General features: G+C 44.4%; 1 protein-coding gene across 2 annotated transcripts in view; it reads left to right on the top strand.

Moving 5' to 3' along the window:
• The first annotated feature begins 1072 nt into the window (after positions 1-1072).
• The window catches only part of LOC139155787 (uncharacterized), a 43006-nt gene continuing 24479 nt past the window's right edge, over positions 1073-19599 (top strand). The window contains exons 1-2 of one of the 2 annotated variants that reach the window (XM_070731063.1): positions 1073-1154; positions 18877-18995. The gene's annotated coding sequence lies outside the window, so the exon portion shown is untranslated. Of the gene's footprint in view, positions 1155-16234; positions 16312-18876; positions 18996-19599 lie in introns of those variants that run through there. The other variant, XM_070731064.1, reaches the window with a different exon arrangement.

The following is a 19599-nucleotide window of genomic DNA, read 5'->3' as shown; positions in this document are numbered from 1 at the left end:
TATTTTGGTATATGTTGTGAGCCTCCCTGAGACTACAAAGGCGGGCAGCATACAAGTCCAAACAAACAAACACATAAATAAATGAATGAATGAATGCATAAATAAATCTAGTTAATGGCCTTTTAGGCTTCCTCCATGTGAATAGTTTACTTTTTGAATAATAAGAATTATATGCAATGGGGGGGGGCTCAGGATTTTAGATTTTGGCACTGTCAAAAAAGATTGGGAACCACTGGTCTGGAGCCACAGTGTTCTTTCTTTTCTTCTTTGTGTCTATGAGAATTTACCATAAGTGAATTTTTTTCATGCCATTAAAATAATGAGTGTTCGTACGAAAACAAGCCAATTTGCATCCTGTGTGCTTAGATTCTCCTATAGATTTCTTCACAGTATTATTTATATTATCAGTGAGTAAGAAAATATAAAGGCAAAATAAATCTAATTATTTTCCACACTAGCCTAATCTGGCTTGATATGTCAAAGCAGACACCCCACTCAAGTGAACCTCAGGATTTTAGAGATGCATAGGTGGGGCATGGGGAAAAAAAGGTTGGGAACCACTGCTCTAATGGTAGCTAACTAGATCTGGCATCTCTCATGGGCTAAGCTAACTGTAGATGATGGGAGATTTAAAAAATAGCCAAAAGTCCCATGAACTCTTATGGAGTTAATTCCCAAGACGCACCCCAAACTTAACTAGAAAAGAAACGCGGTCTAATTATTTCTGAATAATTGCGTCTAGGGTTGGTTTTATGGTGGAAAAGTGGGGGAATAAAAACGGTCCACGGCAGAAGAAGAAACTATCTCGCGGAATATTAAAGCCCAGCCTCGGCACAAGGCTGCTTTTACCGCGTGGGTTTTGTAGTGCTCCGACAAAGGGGGGAAAAACGGACCAAGGCTTGCGCCGATTCCTTCCAGACGTGTGCTTGGTTTGGCTCCCATCCCGAGATGTCGCCTCTGCTAACGCCAGATCTCCCTCCCAAACACACACACGCCCGCTTTACCTGGGAATTCTCTCCGCTGAACCGACAGCGCCAGGATGCGCGCTCCCCAAGGGGTGGTAGAAAGCCTCCGGTCCTCGCCCCTCCCGGCCCCTTTGCAGCTCCCAGGTGCGAAGCGACGCCACCCGCAGAAGCTTCTGTCCTGCTTTGAAGGTGGGCGCGCGCTCTCGATTCGGGGAACTTTCTTGCGGGCAACGTCACCCGGGAAGGAAGCGGGAGGGAGGGAGGGGGCGGAAGTGAGAGCGCGAGGAGGGAGAAAAGAGGGGAGTTCCCCCCTCCCCTTCCTCGGGCCTTGGCCTAAGTAAACCTTGCAGCGCTGACTTCCTCTGGGGTTTCTGGGGCTCTTCCTCCTCCCCCCCCCCTCTGCCTCGCTTTCTTCGCGCGCACGCACGCACGCTCGGCGCCCTGGTTTCTTCGAGGCCGCAGGGCGCTGGTAGATTTTGACCTAAACTGACTTAGGAGCCGTTCCAAGGTTGCGCCACCCTTCCCTAAATTACACCGTCGTGAGATTGCTGAGAGAGGGGCGAAGTGCTACTCTGAGTTCAAGTCTGCTGTGAAAATTGTAGCTCACCGCAGTCCTCCCCCCCCCCCCCTCCGCGGATGACTAGAAACCTGTTGTGGCTACAGGGTGAGGGGAAAATATTCGGCTGATAACCTGAAGGACCTCTGAGGCTTTTTTTTTTTGAAACTGTCAAGACAAGCATGGCCCTTTCCCTGCCTAGTCAGACTAGTTCAATGGACTGAACTTTCTGGACGAGATGTAAAGTATAGGTAGTCCTTGACTTACAACCAAAATTGAGCCCAGAATTTCCCAGATAGTTTCTTCATTGCTTATTTGACCCCTACGACAATCATTAAGTGTTGTATCTCATGATTCTTGACAAATCTATATTTTCTTTTATGTACACTGACAGCATATGCACCAAAGACAAATTCCTTGTGTGGTCCAATCAGGGCCGCCATCAGGAATTTTGGGGCCCCATACAGCCTAAGTGCCCCCCCCCCGGCCATTTTAAAACTACTTTTTTAAAGTTTTTAAGAAGATGTTAGATAATCATCTGAAAATAGCTGTAAATAAAACCCGATGTTCCCAGAATTAACTTTATTCATAAGATTATGATAGCAACAACTTGACCTTAGTTTTACTGGAACTATAGAATAATCATATAATAACCGCTGATGTTACAGGCCGTATAACTATATAAAGAAGGAACTGTGAGGATAACAGTTCAAAAGGGACGGGGGTGGTGTTTGTTATGTTGTGTTGTTGCTTGTCTTATAAAATGCAAATACAAAATTTAAACAAACAAATAAGTATATTGTAAAATGATAGATTATGTACTATCTTATTTTTTTAATGTTTACATAATAACTACTTTAAAAAAAAAATCATCTGTCTGAAGTAGTGTAGGATTCCTGTCTAAGCAGGGGCTTGGACTAGAAGACCTCCAAGGTGCCTTCCCACTGTTATTCTATTCTAATTATCCAGGGGGTTGTGTAGTTATCAGTGGTATTAAAATAGGAGCTATTAAAAAAAACCCAAATACAATTTCATATTGCTTCACATCTCAATATCCTTTTCGATCTAGTTTTTACGCCCATCAGTGAACGCAGGTCTGAACGAGCCCGTGGTATCCAAGTTAATTTCAAAGTACACTGCTCAAAAAAAAGTGAAGGGAACACTTAAACAACACAATATAAACTCCAAGTTGTCAATCAGCATTGCTTCCTAAGTGGACAGTTTGATTTCACAGAAGTTTGATTTACTTGGAGTTATATTGTGTTGTTTAAGTTTTTCCTTTATTTTTTTGAGCAGTGTAGATAGAGCAGGAGGTCTCCAATCTTGGCGACTTTAAGACTTGCAGACTTCAACTCCTAGAGTTCCTCAGCCAGCGAAGCTGCCTGGGGAACTCTGGGAGTTGAAGTCCGCAAGTCTTAAAGTCACCAAGGTTGGAGACCCTCTGATAATACTGTACAGGGATTCTATCATTGTATAAGTCAGTGTTTCCCAACCTTTTTTGAGCCGCGGCACATTATTCATATTTTCAAAATCCTGGGGAACATTGAAACCGGGGTGGGGTGGGGGCGGGCTAAAGAAAAGTTTGGACAAAAAAACCCTCTCTCTTCCTCCGTTTTGCTCTATTTCTCCCTCTTTCTCTCTTTTCCTTCCTTCCCTTCTTTCTCTCTCTCCATCCCTCTTTCTTTCTTCCTCTCTTTTTTGCTCTCTTTCTCCCTCCCTCCTTCCCTTCCTCTGTCTTTCTCTCTCCCTTGCTCTCTCTCTGTCTCCCTTGCTATCTCTTTCTTGCTTTTTTCTCTCTCTCTTTCACTGTCTTACTATATGTCTCTTTCTTTCTCTTTGCCTCTCTTGCTATCTCTCTTTCTCTCTCTTTCTCTCTCTCTTTGCCTCTCTTGCTAAGTCTCTCTTTTTCTCTTGCTATGTCTCTCTTTTTTTCTCTCTCTGCCTCTCTTGCTATGTCTCTCTTTCTCTCTCTCTTTCTCTGCCTCTCTTGCTGTCTTTCTTTCTTGCTCTGTCTCTCTCTCTGCCTCTCTTGCTAAGTCTCTCTTTTTCTCTCTTTTTCTCTTGTTTTGTCTCTCTTTCTTTTTCTCTCTCTCTGCCTCTCTTGCTATGTCTCTCTTTCTTTTTCTCTCTCTCTGCCTCTCTTGCTATGTCTCTCTTTTTCTCTTGCTATGTCTCTCTTTCTTTTTCTCTCTCTGCCTCTCTTGCTATGTCTCTTTTTCTCTTGCTATGTCACTCTTTCTTTTTCTCTCTCTCTGCCTCTCTTGCTATGTCTCTTTCTCTCTCTCTTTCTCTATCTCTCTTTCTCTGCCTCTCTTGCTGTCTTTCTTTCTTGCTCTCTCTCTCTCTCTCTCTCTGCCTCTCTTGCTAAGTCTCTCTTTTTCTCTTGCTATGTCTCTCTTTTTCTCTCTCTCTGCCTCTCTTGCTAAGTCTCTCTTTTTCTCTTGCTATGTCTCTCTTTCTTTTTCTCTCTCTCTGCCTCTCTTGCTATTTCTCTCTTTCTCTCTCTCTGTCTCTATCTCTCTTTCTCTGCCTCTCTTGCTGTCTTTCTTTCTTGCTCTGTCTCTCTTTCTCTGCCTCTCTTGCTATGTCTCTCTTTCTCTGCCTCGCTTATATGTCTCTCTTTCTTTCTCTCTCTCAGCTGACTGCAAGCGGGAGCCCTGACGGCGGCAGCTGGACGTGCTGCTGGACACCGTATATGCCAGGCCCGCAGCGCCAGCATGTACGACGTCCAACAGCACATCCAACCGCACGTCAGGGCTCCCGCTTGCAGTCAGCTGAGAGAGAGAGAGAGAGAGAGCGCTCCCTCTCGCCGCCGCCTGGAGCTCTCTCTCGCCGCCGCCATCTCCTCACGACTGACTGCAGCCGCTGCAGCCACCCCCCCTCCTACCGCCAGTGCCCTCCCACCGCACCGGGCCACAAAGGACACTTGCCGCCGACGCCAGGAAAGTTGCAGCTGGGCGGGGCGCTGCCGGTACTTCCGTCCTGGGGCTCCCGCTCGCAGCTGTCCCCCGGCTTCTGCTCGATGCCGCGGTTTTCGGTGCTTTCCTGCTGGGCCCCAAAGAAGGAAGGCGGGAAAAAGGCGCGAAGAATGAAGCTCTCCTTCTTCCTGCCTTCCTTCCGGTTGGGAAACGCTGCGGGTTCTGAAGACCAGCCCCACACGACAACAAACCTCCCTTCTTTTGCTTTGGGAAGGCGCCTCGAGTTTCCCTCACGTCCATTCATCTGGGTTATTTTTCTTTTACCGAAGGGAAGCTCTGATTGACGCCGTTAATGCGGGGCCCCTGTAATCACCGGGCCCGGTACGGGGCTCCCTGTAGTACCCGTCTATCGGCGGCCCTGGGTCCAATCACACTTGGACAATAAAGAATTCCTATTCTATTCTATTGTTAAGTGAGACATTGGTCAAATGAGTTTTGCCTCATGTTATCATTTTTCTTGTCACAGTTGTTAAGTTAATCACTACAGTTGATACTTGTAGCTTAATAACCGGGTTGTTAAGTGAATCTGGTTTCCCCACTAACTTTTAAAAAGTGAAAATAGAACAAAAATAAGAATAGAATAGAATAGCTTTATTTTTACAGTGATACCTCTACCTAAGAACACCTCTTCTTAAAAACTTTTCTAGATAACAACCAGGTGTTCAAGATTTTTTTGCCTCTTCTCAAGAACCATTTTCTACTTAAGAACATGAACCCGAAAAAATTTCCCAGGAAACTTGAAAGCAGCACGAAGGCCTGGCCAGTTTCCTGCTATTCCTGACCATGTCAGGTTTTTCTGGGCTGCTAGAGGAGCCCTTCCGTGGGGCTTAAGGTGGCTTTGGCAGTCCAGAACAAACAAAGCATTTTCTTTTCCCTGGGTGCTTGGAGAGGGAATAAACCACTTCGCTGTGGTGACGACTTTGCACTGCCTCCCATACACCCAGTGCAAGGTTGCCTCCCGGAGCATCTGGGCACGGAAAGACAAAAGGGGGCACTTCACCCAGCCGGATCAGCTCAGCTTCAGCCAAACCGAGGAGTCACCACAGTGAAGGAAAGCACCATCTACAAGCGAGTGAGAGGAGAGGGGAGCCTTTCAGCATGGGAAGGAAGAGGAAGCAGGTAGCAGCAGCAGCTGCTGCCTTTCGGTCAAAGGAGCAGGAGGTTCTCCCCCTCTCGCCTGCCTGGGTTTCTCTCTCTGGTGCAGTGTATGGGAGGCAGCCTCCCACTGGGCATATGGGAAGAATGTGCTCCTCGCCGCCTCAGAGTCCATCTTTTTTTTAAGCCTTAAATTTTTGAATTTTTTTTATTCCCCTCACCTCACCTTCTTCCTCTTCCTCCTCCCACCCAAGTTCCAAGCTTTTATTTCTTTCCTAATGGGTTTGCACACATTATTTGTTTTTTTACATTGATTCCTATGGGAAAAATTGCTTCTACTTACAAACTTTTCTACTTAAGAACCTGGTCATGGAAAGAATTAAGTTCTTAAGTAGAGGTACCACTGTACTTTGAATGTACACCAATCTGCATACATTAAAATGAAATTTTGCTGCACACATCTCAAAGGGTAATAGACATACATACATACATACATACATACACACATGACCCTGGGACACTACTAATGTCCTAAATATGAAACAGTTGCCAAGCATCTGAATTTTGATCACAGAATCATGGGGATGCTGCAAAGGTTGTAACTGAAAAACAGTCATAAGTCACATTTTCACATTTTTGAATGGTCATTAAATGAACTGTTATAAGTAGACTACCTGCACAAGATGTTGATGTGTCAAGACTTCATCAGCAAATTCCGTGTCACAGCGTATCTGCAGGCTAGGAGTCTTCGGAGAGGGGCGGCATACAAATCTAATAAATTATTATTATTATTATTATTATTATTATTATTATTATTATTATTATTATTATTTTCCCCCCATACTCCTGGGTTCAAAAGCAGATTGTTTGTTCCGTACAGATAGTCCTCAACTTACAATCACAACTGAACCCAAACTTTGTACTGCTAAGCAAGACAGTTGTTAAATGACTTTTGCCCCTTTTATGAACTTTCTTGTCTCAGTTGTTAAGTGAGTCACTGCAGGTGTGAAATTAGTAACATGGCTAAGTGAAACTGGCTTCCCCATTGGTTTTGCTTGTCAGAAAGTCTCAAAAAGTGATCACATGACCCCGGGACACTGCAGCTGTCAAAAATGCAAGCCAGTTGCCAAGCACCCAAATTTTGATCACATGACTATGAGGAATGTTGCAACAGTCATGGGGAAAATGGTCATAAGTCACTTTTTTCCGTCCCTTCGTAAATTCAAACAGTCAGTAAATGAATATTTGTAAATGAAGGACTATTCATTATATAAATGTGTTGCACTGGGCAATTTTGAGAGGAAAAATGAAATAACTATAACTCTTAGTATTTTACTCAAGTGGATATTCGATACAGATTCTTGTAGAGTTCATTTTTGGTCCACTATGTTGTAGCCCAGAGGCATCAACCTACATTGCAGCACATACCACTATAAGAGACTTTCCTTGTATATTTTGCTTTTTTATATTCAATGATAACACAATTCACCGCAACTACTTTGTGGTGATATGTTCTTTTTAAAATAATTTACAAGTTTTATGATTAGTCATGAACAGGGTCTCTTACGTTTTAACATAGGAACACAAAAATGGTTTTGGTTAATTTTTATTATTTCCCCCCCTTCCAAAAAAATAAAACATTGCATGCATATAACCAGAAGCGACACAAGAATAAAGATACAAAAAGCAGGATAAAAAATAAATTTTAAGAAAAAATATTGTAAAGCGAAACAATACATATGGTAATTTCTTTTTCATTCCTTCCATTTCCCCCAACTACTATTACTTAAACACTAGATTTAGCATTAAACACTGAAGATAATTGCTTATATCTATTTAAGCTGCTTTTTCTGTTATTTTTAATTAGTCTCTTAACTGTTTTCCTAAAAAACATAAAAAATATCTAAATTTGCCTTGTGTAATGTATCAAATATAATGGAGCAATTCTTCCTTAAACTTGATTGCACTTCTGGTATTTATATGCAGTCTGTTTTGCTGCATATTCTCAAATTGTGGTCTCCTACAATTGTTGTATTGTTGCCAAGTTTTCCTTTTCCAACATGCATCAGATTTGTTCATGCCCCTGTCAGCATGTACCCTAGTATATTGTAATACTTTTGGTTTATGCTGCCTAGAATTATTCCTAATAAAAATATTTGTGGTTTGAACTCAGGTTTTATTTTAAAAAATTCTGAATGCTTCAGTGTAGTTCCTTCCAATAATTTTGAGGGTTTTTTACATTACTATTAGACATGAGTAAATGTTCCTTGTTAATTTGCAGTTTCCAATATTTATTGTTATATAATGTGTCCATCTTGATAATCATTGATGGAATTATATATCATCTGTGCAACATTTTGAACCAATTTCCCCTCAAATTATAGCTTGGAGTAAATTTTATTGAAACCCCCCCCCCCCCATATATTTTCCCATTGTTCTATTGTAATTACTTTTTTAAGGTTTTGCTTTCATTTTGTTATTAAATTCTTATGTACTACTCCTATGCACAAACTATGGGCCTGCAAGTTCCCTGACTTACTTACTTACTTACTTACTTACTTACTTACTTACTTACTTACTTACTTACTTACTTACTTACTTACTTACTTACTTACTTACTTACTTTAGTTAGTTAGTTAGTTAGTTAGTTAGTTAGTTAGTTAGTTAGTTAGTCCAATACACAATGAGGGTTTTAGTGGGTATATATCTATATACACATAGTAAAATACATGAAGGTTATAGAGGAGATACTTATAGTAAAATATATCTAAGAAAGAATAGAAAAGAAGATATAGTAATAGAACATATCAATGAAAGAATAGAAGAAGAGATATAGGAATAGAAGAAAGGTATAGGAGATATAGGAGAGCAATAGGACAGGGGACGGAAGGCACTCTAGTGCACTTGTACTCGCCCCTTACTGACCTCTTAGGAATCTGGATAGGTCGACCGTAGATCGACCCTGAAAAGCAGAAAGTCTGAAAAAGAATTTCTCAAAATTATCTTGCCCAGAAGTCACTCTCTTTGTCTCCCCATCCTTTGTTTGTTTGTTTGTTTGTTTTGCTCAATACCCAATAATACCCAATGAGGGTTATAGAGAATATAATCAGGTAGAATGTATTAAAGGAAGAATAGAGGAGAAAATAAAGGAGTAAAATATAACCATGAGAGAATAGCAGAAAAAGATATAGGGATAGAAGAGAAGATATAGGAGATATGGGAAAGACAATAGGACAGGGGATGGAAGGCCCTCTAGTCCACTTATGTATGTCCCTTACTGACCTCTTAAGAACTTGGAGAGGTCAACTGTGGCTAGTCTAAGGGTAAAGTGTTGGGGGTTAGGGGATGATACTACAGAGTCCGATAGTGAATTTCACACTTTGACAACTCGATTACTAAAGTCGTATTTTTTACAGTCAAGTTTGGAGTGGTTAATATTAAGCTTGAATTGTTGTGGGCTCTTGTGTTGTTGTGGTTGAAGCTGAAGTAGTCTTTGACAGGCAGGATGTCCTCCCTCTCTCTCTCTCTCTCTCTTTGTCTCCCTTTGTGTCTCTGTCTCTCTTTCTCTTGCTCTGTCCCTCTCTCTCTCTCTCTCTCTCTCTGACACACACAGAGTGATGGATTCCTACCGGCATGATCAGGTACATAGAACCGGTAGAAAAAAAATGTGATTTTTTTTCTTTTTCCCCCTTCTGGGCTCTGGGTATGTTTTTCCTATTGCTGTAAATGAGGCTAAATGTGTATAATTTTAGAAGAGCTGCACGTGCGTTTGTGTGTGTCTACATACACATGCAGTTTATATAGTAGATAATGCATATTTTTGTGTGCCTGTGTGTAATATGTATGTACACATATGGCATATATACATAGAATGAAATAGTATATTTTGGATGTTCAGTAAGAGTAAATAGATAGGGAAATGTATCTCTTTGAGGCGAGAAGAGGCCAGGCACCCTAGCTCTTACTGCCCTGAGTCGCCTCGAGAAGGGCGGCATAGAAATCTAATAAATGAATGAATGAATGAATGAATGTAACAGTAACAGTAAATAGATAGGGAAATTGCCAGGTGCCCTAACCCTTGCAGCCCTAAGCATCCTTGAACCTTCCTCGTTACTCCTGACTTTGTCCCAGTGCAAAAACATGCTCACGGAAGATAATACATGGATCAGTTAAAACAAGCTACCTTGTTTAACAAATGTTTGCAAATACAGTGGGGTTTTTTTTTAATCCTTTGCGAAGGAGAAGGCAGGTCATGCAAATATAACAAATTGTAAACGCCAGGTAGAAGTGGCCACTGGCCTTGGATGTGGCAAATTTGCATGCATGTTGCAGCTAGGCTGATGATTTGCAAAAAAATAATCATTTTGGATGGGCACTGACAGAGAGAGTTAAATTCCCCCTGAGAAAATGTCAGGATTCCTGCAAGAAAACCCATGAAGACTGGAAAGCCCAAAAGGGGGGGCAGAGGTTTAGAGGAAGGGCTGATGGAGTGAGCACGAGTTAAGAACGGAAGGCACTTGTAAGGGGAGGCTTGAGCAGCATCTAAAAAGTCCCTGAAGAGAGGATTGAGAGTGGATTCTCCTTAGACAATTATTGTAGGTCAGATCTCTAATGGACAAATTGGAGTCTGTACATTAATGGGCAGCCAAAATTTTTATTGCTACAGTGTGGGTGTGGCTTATTTTGTGGGTGTAGCTTAATGGTTATGTGACTGGTAGGAGTGGCTTGCTGACCATGTGACCAGGTGGGAGTGGCTTCAGCGATCATCATTGTTCAAATGAAGTGTTAAGTCCTCGACTTACAACCTCACCAGTGTCACTCGCTGGGGTGACAATTTGCTTTGTGTTTCCTGCGCTCTCCTTCCTGGGCCACCCCTCCCTCCAGGGCCACCATCAGGAATTTTGGGGCCCCATACAGCCTAAGCGTCTGGCCCCCCCCATTTTAAAACTATTTTAAGTCGCCAAGCCACTCCATCCCCCTCCCGCTTCACGCCAAGTGAGGTGGTCCCATAGGCCAGTGTTTCCCAACCTTGGCAACTTGAAGATATCTGGACTTTAACTCCCAGAATTCCCCAGCCTGCAAACGAGGAGCTGGAAAGGACGAGGGGAGAGAAAAAGCAGGGTACCAGCAGTCAGGCGGGTGTCTTGAGAGGGCACTCCCATCTGGAAGGAAGGGAAGAAAGGCGAGGGCGAGCTATGAAGGAAGGAGGGAGGGAGGGAGGAATGGTAAAAGGGGCGATCAAGAGAGGAATGGGTGAATGAATGGACGGAGGGTGGGAAGGAAGGAAGGAAAGAGGGAAGGGACAGGAACAGAGGAAGGGTGCAAAGGAAGCAAGGAAAGGTGTGAAAGGGGAGAGTAAGAGAAGAAGGAGTGAAAGAAGGGAATGAGGGAGGAAAGAAGGGAGGAAGGAGAAGGAAAGCAAGAAATGGAGGGAGGGAAGGAAAGAAAGAAAGAAAGGGGAAGGGACAGGAACAGAGGAAGGAAGCAAGAAAACTTATGAAAGGGGAGAGTAAGAGAGGAAGGACTGAAGGAAGGGAGGGAGGGAAGAAGGTAGGAAGGAGAAAGAAAAGAAGAAATAGAGGAAGGGAAGGTAAAAGAGAGAAAGAAAAAGAGCAAGAAAGAAAGCAAGAAAGAGAAAGAAAGAATGAAAGAGAAATAAAAATAGAGAGGGGGAATGAAAGAAATGGAAGGAGGGAAGGAAGGAGAGAAAGCAAGAGAAAGAAAGAAAGCAAGAGAAAGAAAAAAGAATGAAAGAGTAAGAGAGAAAGAAAGAAAGAAAGAAAGAAAGGCAACTTCAAAGAAAGGCTCACTGAGCATCTCTCACTCTCTCTTTCTATCCCTCTTTCTTTCTCTCTCTTCCTTTCTATCTCTCCTCTTCCTTTCTCTCTCCTCTCTCCCTCTCTTTCTACCCTCCTTTCTCTTCCTTCCTTCTCTCCCTCCCTCCCTCCCTCCCCTCCCTCCTTCCTTCCTCTCCATTTCTCTTTCCCTCCCTCTCTTTCCCTTTTCTTTCTTTTGGTCCACTTCTCTCTCTCTCCGCTTCTCCACTTGCCTCCCCCTCGCGCCTCGCCCTTCCCACCCGGCCACCCGCGCGCGCTTACCAGCAGCAGGAATTCGAGTAAGCCCAAAAGAAACCATTGGCTCCGGACGGCGTTCATGGCCCCCCCGAACCCCCGGCCCATCACTTCCAGAAGCCGAAAGGCGCAGCTCTCTTGCCCTTGCAATCCTCGGGGGGACACAAGGCCGGCGGAGAAGCCCTCTCCCGGCTTCCCCAATTCCGCTTCCCCAGCAGCGCGGCTTGGCTTGGCTTGGCTTCCAGAGGGCTGAGCCAACCCCGCGGTCTTTCCTCCTTCCGTGGCTGCCATCGGGGCTCCCTGCCTGTCTGCCGGCCTCCCTGCCTTCTTTCCTCGTGGGGGTGGGAAGAAGGTGCGGGCCGCAGAGGCAGAGTTTGTCTCAATCGGAGTTGGGCAGTTTTTGGCGGGCACCCCACCAGCGCGAAAACAGGCATTTTGCCTGGCAACAGAAGTCTGGAGGCGGGGTATCCCAGTGGCGGCGGCGGGTTCATAAGGTGAAAATAGTTCAGAAGAAGAGGCCAAAAAATCTTAAACCCCGGGTTCGTATCTCGAAAAGTTCATATGACGAGGGGTTCATAAGACAAGGTATCACTGTACTGTATATACAGTACATACTATATAATCTCTGTAACCCTCATTATATTTTGTACGAAATAACTAACTAATTAACTGACTAACTAACTAACTAATTAACTAACTAACTAACTAACTAACTAACTAACTAACTAACTAACCAAATCGGTTGTACAAGCTTCAGGCTCGAGGGGTGCCATCTTAGCCCCTCAAATCCGGAAGGGAAGCTCTTGTCCCCTTCTGGGCAGCAGGAGGAGAGATCCGGCCTTCCGTTTCCTCAGCCCAGGTGGAGAGGCAAGAGGAGCTGGGTCAGCCAGAGGAGAACCTTGTGGGTTTCACTCAAGGTTGGCCGCTCTGCATCCCTTCCCTCATCCTTCAAGAGGGCCATTTTTTCCAGTTTTGCTCTTGGCAGTGAGCCTGGATGCAGGCTGGGTTGTTAGACCTCTAGAGACCAAACGGGGGTAAATTTGAAAGGCTGCCAGGCAATTGCTCATCCTAATTATCATCAGTGACTTAAACGAACATTGTGTTATTCACCCGGCTATTACCTCTTCCGTCTCCCTGACTAGCTTGGTCCCTCGTAAACCTCACCTTGGAGCCTCCACAAACTTTGCGAGCAGGCATTCTTTCAAAACGGCCCTTCGTTTGGGGAAACGAGCTTCCCACAACAATCATCCAAATTGTTTTCCTCTCCATTTTCTTGTACAACAAGGGTGGTGGTGGTGGGGGAGTACATCTTGCATAAAAAGAAAGGCATGCAGCGTTGCTGTGCTATTGTCAAGCTCCAGGGTCCTTCTAAAATCCCAGGCCCTTGATTGTTGCAGAGGATCCGGCTCAATTCTGGTGGCAGTTTAAAAAGTTGGAAAAGGAAGAGGAGAATGTAACTGAAGGTGACTGAAGTCCTCCTCCTCCTTCTTGTTCTCCTGCCCCTGCTCCTCTTCCTCCTCTTCCTCCTCTCTCCTCCTCCTTGTCCTCATCCTATTCCTCACTATGATTCTTCCTTTCTCTTTCTCTTCATCCTTCCCCTTGTCCTCCTGCTCTTCTTTCCTCCTCCTGTCACTCTCCCTCCTCCTCTTCCTCCTCCTTCTCCTCTTTCTCCCCTCCTCCTCCTGCTCCTTCTCTTCCTCTTCCTCTTCCTCTTCCTCCTCTCCTCCTCTGCTTGTCCTCCTCCTATTCTTCCTCCTGCTCCTCCTCTTCCTCCTTTTCCTTGTCCTCTTCCTCCTCCTTCTCCGCCTCTTTCCCCTCTTTGTCCTCCTTGTTCTTGTTCTCCTCCTCTTTTTCTTCCTCCTTTTCCTCTTTGTTCTTGCCCTTCTCCTCCCCTTCCTTGTCCTCTTGTTCCTGCCCCTCCTCTTCTTCCTCTTCCCCCTTTCCCTCTTCCATGTCCTCCTCCTATTCCCCTTCCTCCCGCTGCTCTTGCTCCTCCTCCTCTCTCCTCCTTCCCCTCCTCTTCCTGCTCTTTCTCTTCCTCCTCCTCCTCTGCCTCTTCTTCCTCCTCCTTGTCCTCCTCCTCCTTTTCCTCCCCCTCCCCTTTCTCTCTTCCTCCTCCTCTTTCTTATTTTCCTCCTTTCCCCACCTATTCCTCTACCTCCTCCTGCTCTTTCTCCTCCTTCTCCTCTTTCCTCCTCTACCTCCTCCTCTTCTTCCTCCTCCTCCTCCTCCTCTGCCTCCACCCAGTGAAGAATGTGCATCATATGCAGATGTGCAGGAAAGAGCCGCCCTCAGCCTGCCAGTCAGGGGGGGGGGTAGGTGCATCAGGCAGCTCCCTCATTATCTGGCTGCTGCTCGGAGTTCCAGGGCGAGAAGGGTCCTTGAAATCTCCTATAACTGACACCTCCCTTGATTGGCGCTCTTTCGTACCTTGATGGATCTCTGTTCACCTCCCTGTCGTATTTATACGCTCCATTTGAAAGCTTCTGTGAGGATCATGACTGGAAGTCTCTTGGAGGAAATCCATACATGCTTGACAGCACATTTGCTTTGTGAAAAATGTCTCACAACTCCTGCTGAGAGCTCAGTTTTCAAAGGAGATAATCAAATATGTCCAGTACAGCAGAGATATATTTTATTTATCTTTTTGAGTTATTCCATGTCTCCCCCCTTTTTACCTTGTTCTTATACGCTGAGATCAATTTGATACCTCCTGTGTGTGATACTATTATTATTTTTTTAAAAGACAAAATATCTCTAACTCAAACCGCTCTTCACGTCAGGCTTAGGAATGCTGGCAGTCACAGCTGCAGAGCTGCGATTCAGCAGGTTCTGAACAGTTCTGGAGAGGTTTTCAGTACAGTGGTACCTCTATCTAAGAACGCCTCTACTTAAGAACTTTTCTAGATCAGAACAGGGTGTTCAAGATTTTTTGCCTCTACTTAAGAACCCGAAGCCGGAAAAATTTCCCTGGAAATTTGAGAGCGGCACAAAGGCCCAGCCAGTTTCCTGCCATTCCCCCTGGGTTTCTCTCTCTGGCGCAGTGTATGGGAGGCAGCCTCATGCAGGGTGTTTGGGAGGCGTGTGCTCCTCCTCGCTGCCTCAAAGTCCCTCTTTTGTTTTTTTTAACCCTTAAAGTTTTGGATTTTTTTGATTCCCCTCCCCTCACCTTCTTCCTTCGGCAGCGACTGTCCTCATCTCCTTCCTTCGTGCCTGCTACCGCACGAATCCCAGTGGCCGATTAGGTCCCACAGAGTTGGCCTTCTCCGGGTCCTGTCGACTAAACCAGTGTTTCCCAACCTTTGCAACTGAATGCTGGCTGGGGAATTCTGGGAGTTGAAGTCCAAATATCTTCAAGTTGCCAAGGTTGGGAAACACTGGACTAAACAATGCTGTCTGGTGGGACCCAGGGGAAGAGCCTTCTCTGTGGCGGCCCCAGCTGTCTGGAATCAACTCCCCCTGGAGATTCAAACTGCCCCACCCTCCTCACTTTCTGCAAAATGGTAAAGACCCATCTCTGCCACTAGACGTGGGGGGATTAACCTCTCCCCCTTTTTCTCTTACTTACTGTGTTTACCTGTATTAAATAGTTTTGTTTCATCCTTAGAATTAATAAAGATTATCAACAACTTTTTGTCCAGTTTGTGCTACTAATATGTTTCCTCGCTTACTTTTGCACAGGTGAGATCTCCAGATATGGCGTTAGTAATAGGGGGAATATTTCAGAATGAGGGAGGGGAGGCAGCCGGAGGTTTCACCTGTGCAAAAATAGGTGAGGAGGAGGGAAGATCTTGCTCAACAGAGGGGATCTGCTCCCCTCTCCCCCCAAGCAACACTAGTCTAGCAGCAGCCATTCATTGTCAGCGGAGCCTAGGCAAGCTCAGAGGAGAGCAGTACGCCACCAAGCTAAGTCTCCAATGCTGTGCTCCTGAAAGCCACAAGGCTCCAAACCAGCTGCTCACTTGTTTGAGGCAGTATCGCCGTGCCAGTAAGATGACATGCTGTGCAGGAGAGCAGGCCTGGCGGCTGGAGCTCGGAGCTGTTGCTATACCTAGCTCTCCCGAAAATTTTGCAGTCACACGCATCAAGCAAGATTTTGCTTCCTGTACACGCGCAGGAAGCAAATCTCATGCCAGGTGCATGTGTCCGCCCACCAGTCACCTGGAACTGCACGCCCAGCTCCATTACCGCTGTCAGAACAGTGCCCCCTCCCTCCGTCCAGCCGGCAGCTCCCTCACTGGTCTTTTTTTTTTTTTAATAAATTTTATTGATTTTATAGGTTTACAAAAAACAAACATATAACAGTGCACAGTGCATGTGCCCATCACCAAACAACACACACACCCCGTCACCCCCACCACCCCTATAGAAGGATTCAAAGACCTCACTGGTCTTATACTCTGAAAAATATGGTAATTTTTCCTTTTCTCATTTTTGTGCATTTTTTTCATGAATTAAATGAATTTTCGGAGAAAGAGAATGAGAAAAAAAATTCCCTAATTTACAATTTTGTTCTGCATTCCAGCATTTCAAAACATACAATGACAAGCGTTTTTTTTCCTTCTCAGTTGGATGAACTTCAGCTTTGCAAGAACTGTTTCTATCTTTCAAGTGCACGTCCTGACAATTGGTTCTGCTATCCTTGTGTAAGCTTACTTTTTCTCACAACTGAAATGCAGAATCTGCTGCCCCAAGTAATGGTGATGGAAAATAATCCCAGCTGTCTTAAAGAATGGGATTCATTGAGGATATAAATGCAGCTATCAGACAAATAGGGGATGCGGTGGCTCAGTGGTTAAGACGCTGAGCTTGTCAGTCAGAAAGATCGGTAGTTTGGCAGTTCAAATCTCTGGAACTTGCCCCAGCTTCTGCCAACCTAACAGTTTGAAAGCATCTAAAAATGCAAGTAGACAAATAGAGATCACCCTTGGTATAAAGGTAACCGTGTTCCATGGGCTTTCGTGGTTTTGTCATGCTGGCCTTATGATTACGGAATCATCAGATAGCACTAGCTCTTCAGCTTAGAAATGGAGATGAGCACCACTCCCTAGAGTAGTGATGGTGAACCTATGGCACAGGTGCCACAGGTGGCACACGGAGCCATATCTGTTGGCACGCGAGCCATTGCCCTAGTTCTGCGTGTGCCGACCAGCTGATTTTTGGCCCGCACGGAAGCTCTGGGAGGGCATTTTTTTTTGGCTTCCAGAGAGCCTCCAGGGGGATGGGGCAGGGCGTTTTTACCCTCTTTCAACTCCAAGGCTGGTGTTTCGCTTTGGAGGGCAAAACACGAGGCTACTGGGCCCACCCGAATTTAGGAAACAGGACGTTTCTGGCCTCCAGAGGGCCTCGGGGAGAGGGGTAGCTGTTTTCCCCCTTTCCAGGCATTGAATATGGATGTGGGCACTCATGCATGCATGATAGCGCCTGTGCACATTGTTTTGGCACCCAAGGAAGAAAAGGTTCACCATCACTGTCCTAGAGTCTGGAACGACTAGCACGTATGCGTGAGGGGAATCTTTACCTATGAGACAAAATTGTAAAAAAGTTAGTTCTGTAACTACCACTAGGTGGAACCATCTTCATACCAGTACAAAGGTAAGATCAGTTACCTTTCAGAGATCACATTCTTATGTTTCCTTGAATACAGTGGTCAATTCCTATTTACCCGGCACTTGGGAAAGGATTGATTCTATAATAAAGCTTTGCCAATATTTTCCTGGCTTAAGGACTCACAGAATAAAAGCATTCCTTGGAGTAAAGATGACACTCTGTATTCTCAAAATAGCAATCTATAATTCATTCAGTGTGGTTGAATCCTGCCAAGACCACCTGTAGTGAGCAAACCAGCTTATCAGTTTTTGTATGTAGTGCAAAGAAGGCCAGAATCTTCCATTTTATAAACACCAGTTAAGCATTTAGAAACATTTGTTTAAACCACATTTTCTGATGCTTGCCTGTGAGATTTAGTTTACCTGCACAGCTTCCTCAGTAACATCAGATGTTTCCCATGCATGAAGCAACACAATGTCAATTTTTGCTGATGAGAAGGAACATTTATTTAGTTGAAGGCTCAATGAAACTGAGTTTCTTTGCTCTAAGTTAACAGTACTTAGAAACTGCTAGAACAGTAATACAGTAATTTGTTATATCATGTGAGTATGGTCTGTTAAACTATGCTGATACTGGTATTTTTAAAGTGTTGACCACTTTTTAAACTTTTTAAAGTGTTGACTATTAACTATTGTTAACTATTGGGGCTACCTTTGAAGAGTGTTCGGAAATTGCAAATAGTCCAGAATGCAGCCTTGCGAGCTGTCATGGGTGCTCCACGAGCTGTGCTGGCTACCAATTAGTTGATTATTATCTATAAAGCCCTACATGGCTTAGGGCCAGACTATTTACTGGACCGTCTCCTGCCATATACCTCCCAGAGACTAATAAGATCGCACAGGGTTGGCCTTCTTTGGCTCCTGTCCACTATGCAATGCAGGTTGGAACCAACTCCCCCCCAATGTCCATACTGCTCCCACCCTGCTGGCCTTCCGAAAGGTTACGAAGACCTGGCTTTGCCGGTAGCCTGGGGGCCATGAATTGTACATCTTTCATGGCCAAATTTGATATATTGTATTGAATGATATGTATGTTTTGATTGGATTGCTGACTTGTGGGTTTTAACTGGAGTTTTTGTTTTAATTTATACTTGACTTCTTTTTATTGTTAACTGCATTTCTTTATATTGTTGTAAGCTGCCCTGAGTCCTTCGGGATTGGGCGACATAGAAGTCGAAGAAAGAAAGAAAGAAAGAAAGAAAGAAAGAAAGAAAGAAAGAAAGAAAGAAAGAAAGAAAGAAAGAAAGAAAGAAAGAATCTGTCATGAATAGGTTTTGTTGTGGAGTCCTTGGTGCTCTCTCTGTTTGGTTGTTTTCTTGTAAATTTTTCATAACCCAGCTAGGCAACCCACTTGTACATATGAACAGATACCAGAGCCCATTCTCTTGCAGCACTGATGATGTTAGCCAGTTGGGTAATGGAACGTCTAGAAGAAAACCACCTCACAGGACCTCACAGCTCCAAACCTGAGCTCCATATTATTCTCCATATATTCTCTTGAGTTGGCAAAGTTTTATTTTCATTATGTTGACATGGTTATACCTAACGCCTGCCAAGTCAGAAATATTTCTGTAACTGGTACCATATTTCTTTAATTTTTAGATACCAAATCATGAATTGGTATGGGCCAAAATGAAAGGCTTTGGGTTCTGGCCTGCAAAAGCCATGCAGAAAGAAGACAATCAAGTTGATGTTCGCTTTTTTGGCCATCACCACCAAAGGTATTTTCCTTCTTGCAGTGTCTCTTGTATACTGAGATAACCAGCACACCCCTGAGTGTGGTTAGTGGTGTGGATTCAACCCAGACTGATGCAGGTTCAAATTCACTTGAACTTTGACCCATTCTTTCTCAGGCCAATCAACCACACTGGATTACCTTTGCAAGATGAAATTGGAGGTGGAGATGTTGTGGAGCTTCAACTGGAGGAAAAAGATCTAACAAATAAACAACAGTGCGCTTCCCTTTCTAGGTGTGGTGAAATGTCTGGATTCCTAGCAGGGAAAGGCTGCATTCCTGGGGACTAAAAGACAACAGCATTTAAACAGTTTGGTTGAGGGAAAGAGAGTTAAGGCAGCTCCACCCTAGAGATTTTTCAGATTACATCTCTAGTGATGGATTAAGTTTGGCAAGATTTAATCAAGGACACTGCTTTTAAAGGTCACTCTGTGTCTTTCTTGGTTTTTTCCCTGGGGCCTGATACTAAGGCTCAGTAAGATTCTAGCGTTCTCTTAACCACAGAAGCCAACTGGGGCCAGTCTCTTTCAGGCACCCTGGCCCAACTCATAACGTTGTTTTGGTTAGAAGTAGGGAATCAATGCGTATGT

Source organism: Erythrolamprus reginae, unplaced genomic scaffold (assembly GCF_031021105.1).
Source record: "Erythrolamprus reginae isolate rEryReg1 unplaced genomic scaffold, rEryReg1.hap1 H_59, whole genome shotgun sequence".
Taxonomy (NCBI): Eukaryota; Metazoa; Chordata; class Lepidosauria; order Squamata; family Dipsadidae; genus Erythrolamprus; species Erythrolamprus reginae.
Note: the sequence above shows the minus strand (reverse complement) of the source record. Positions and strands in the feature narration are given on the sequence as shown.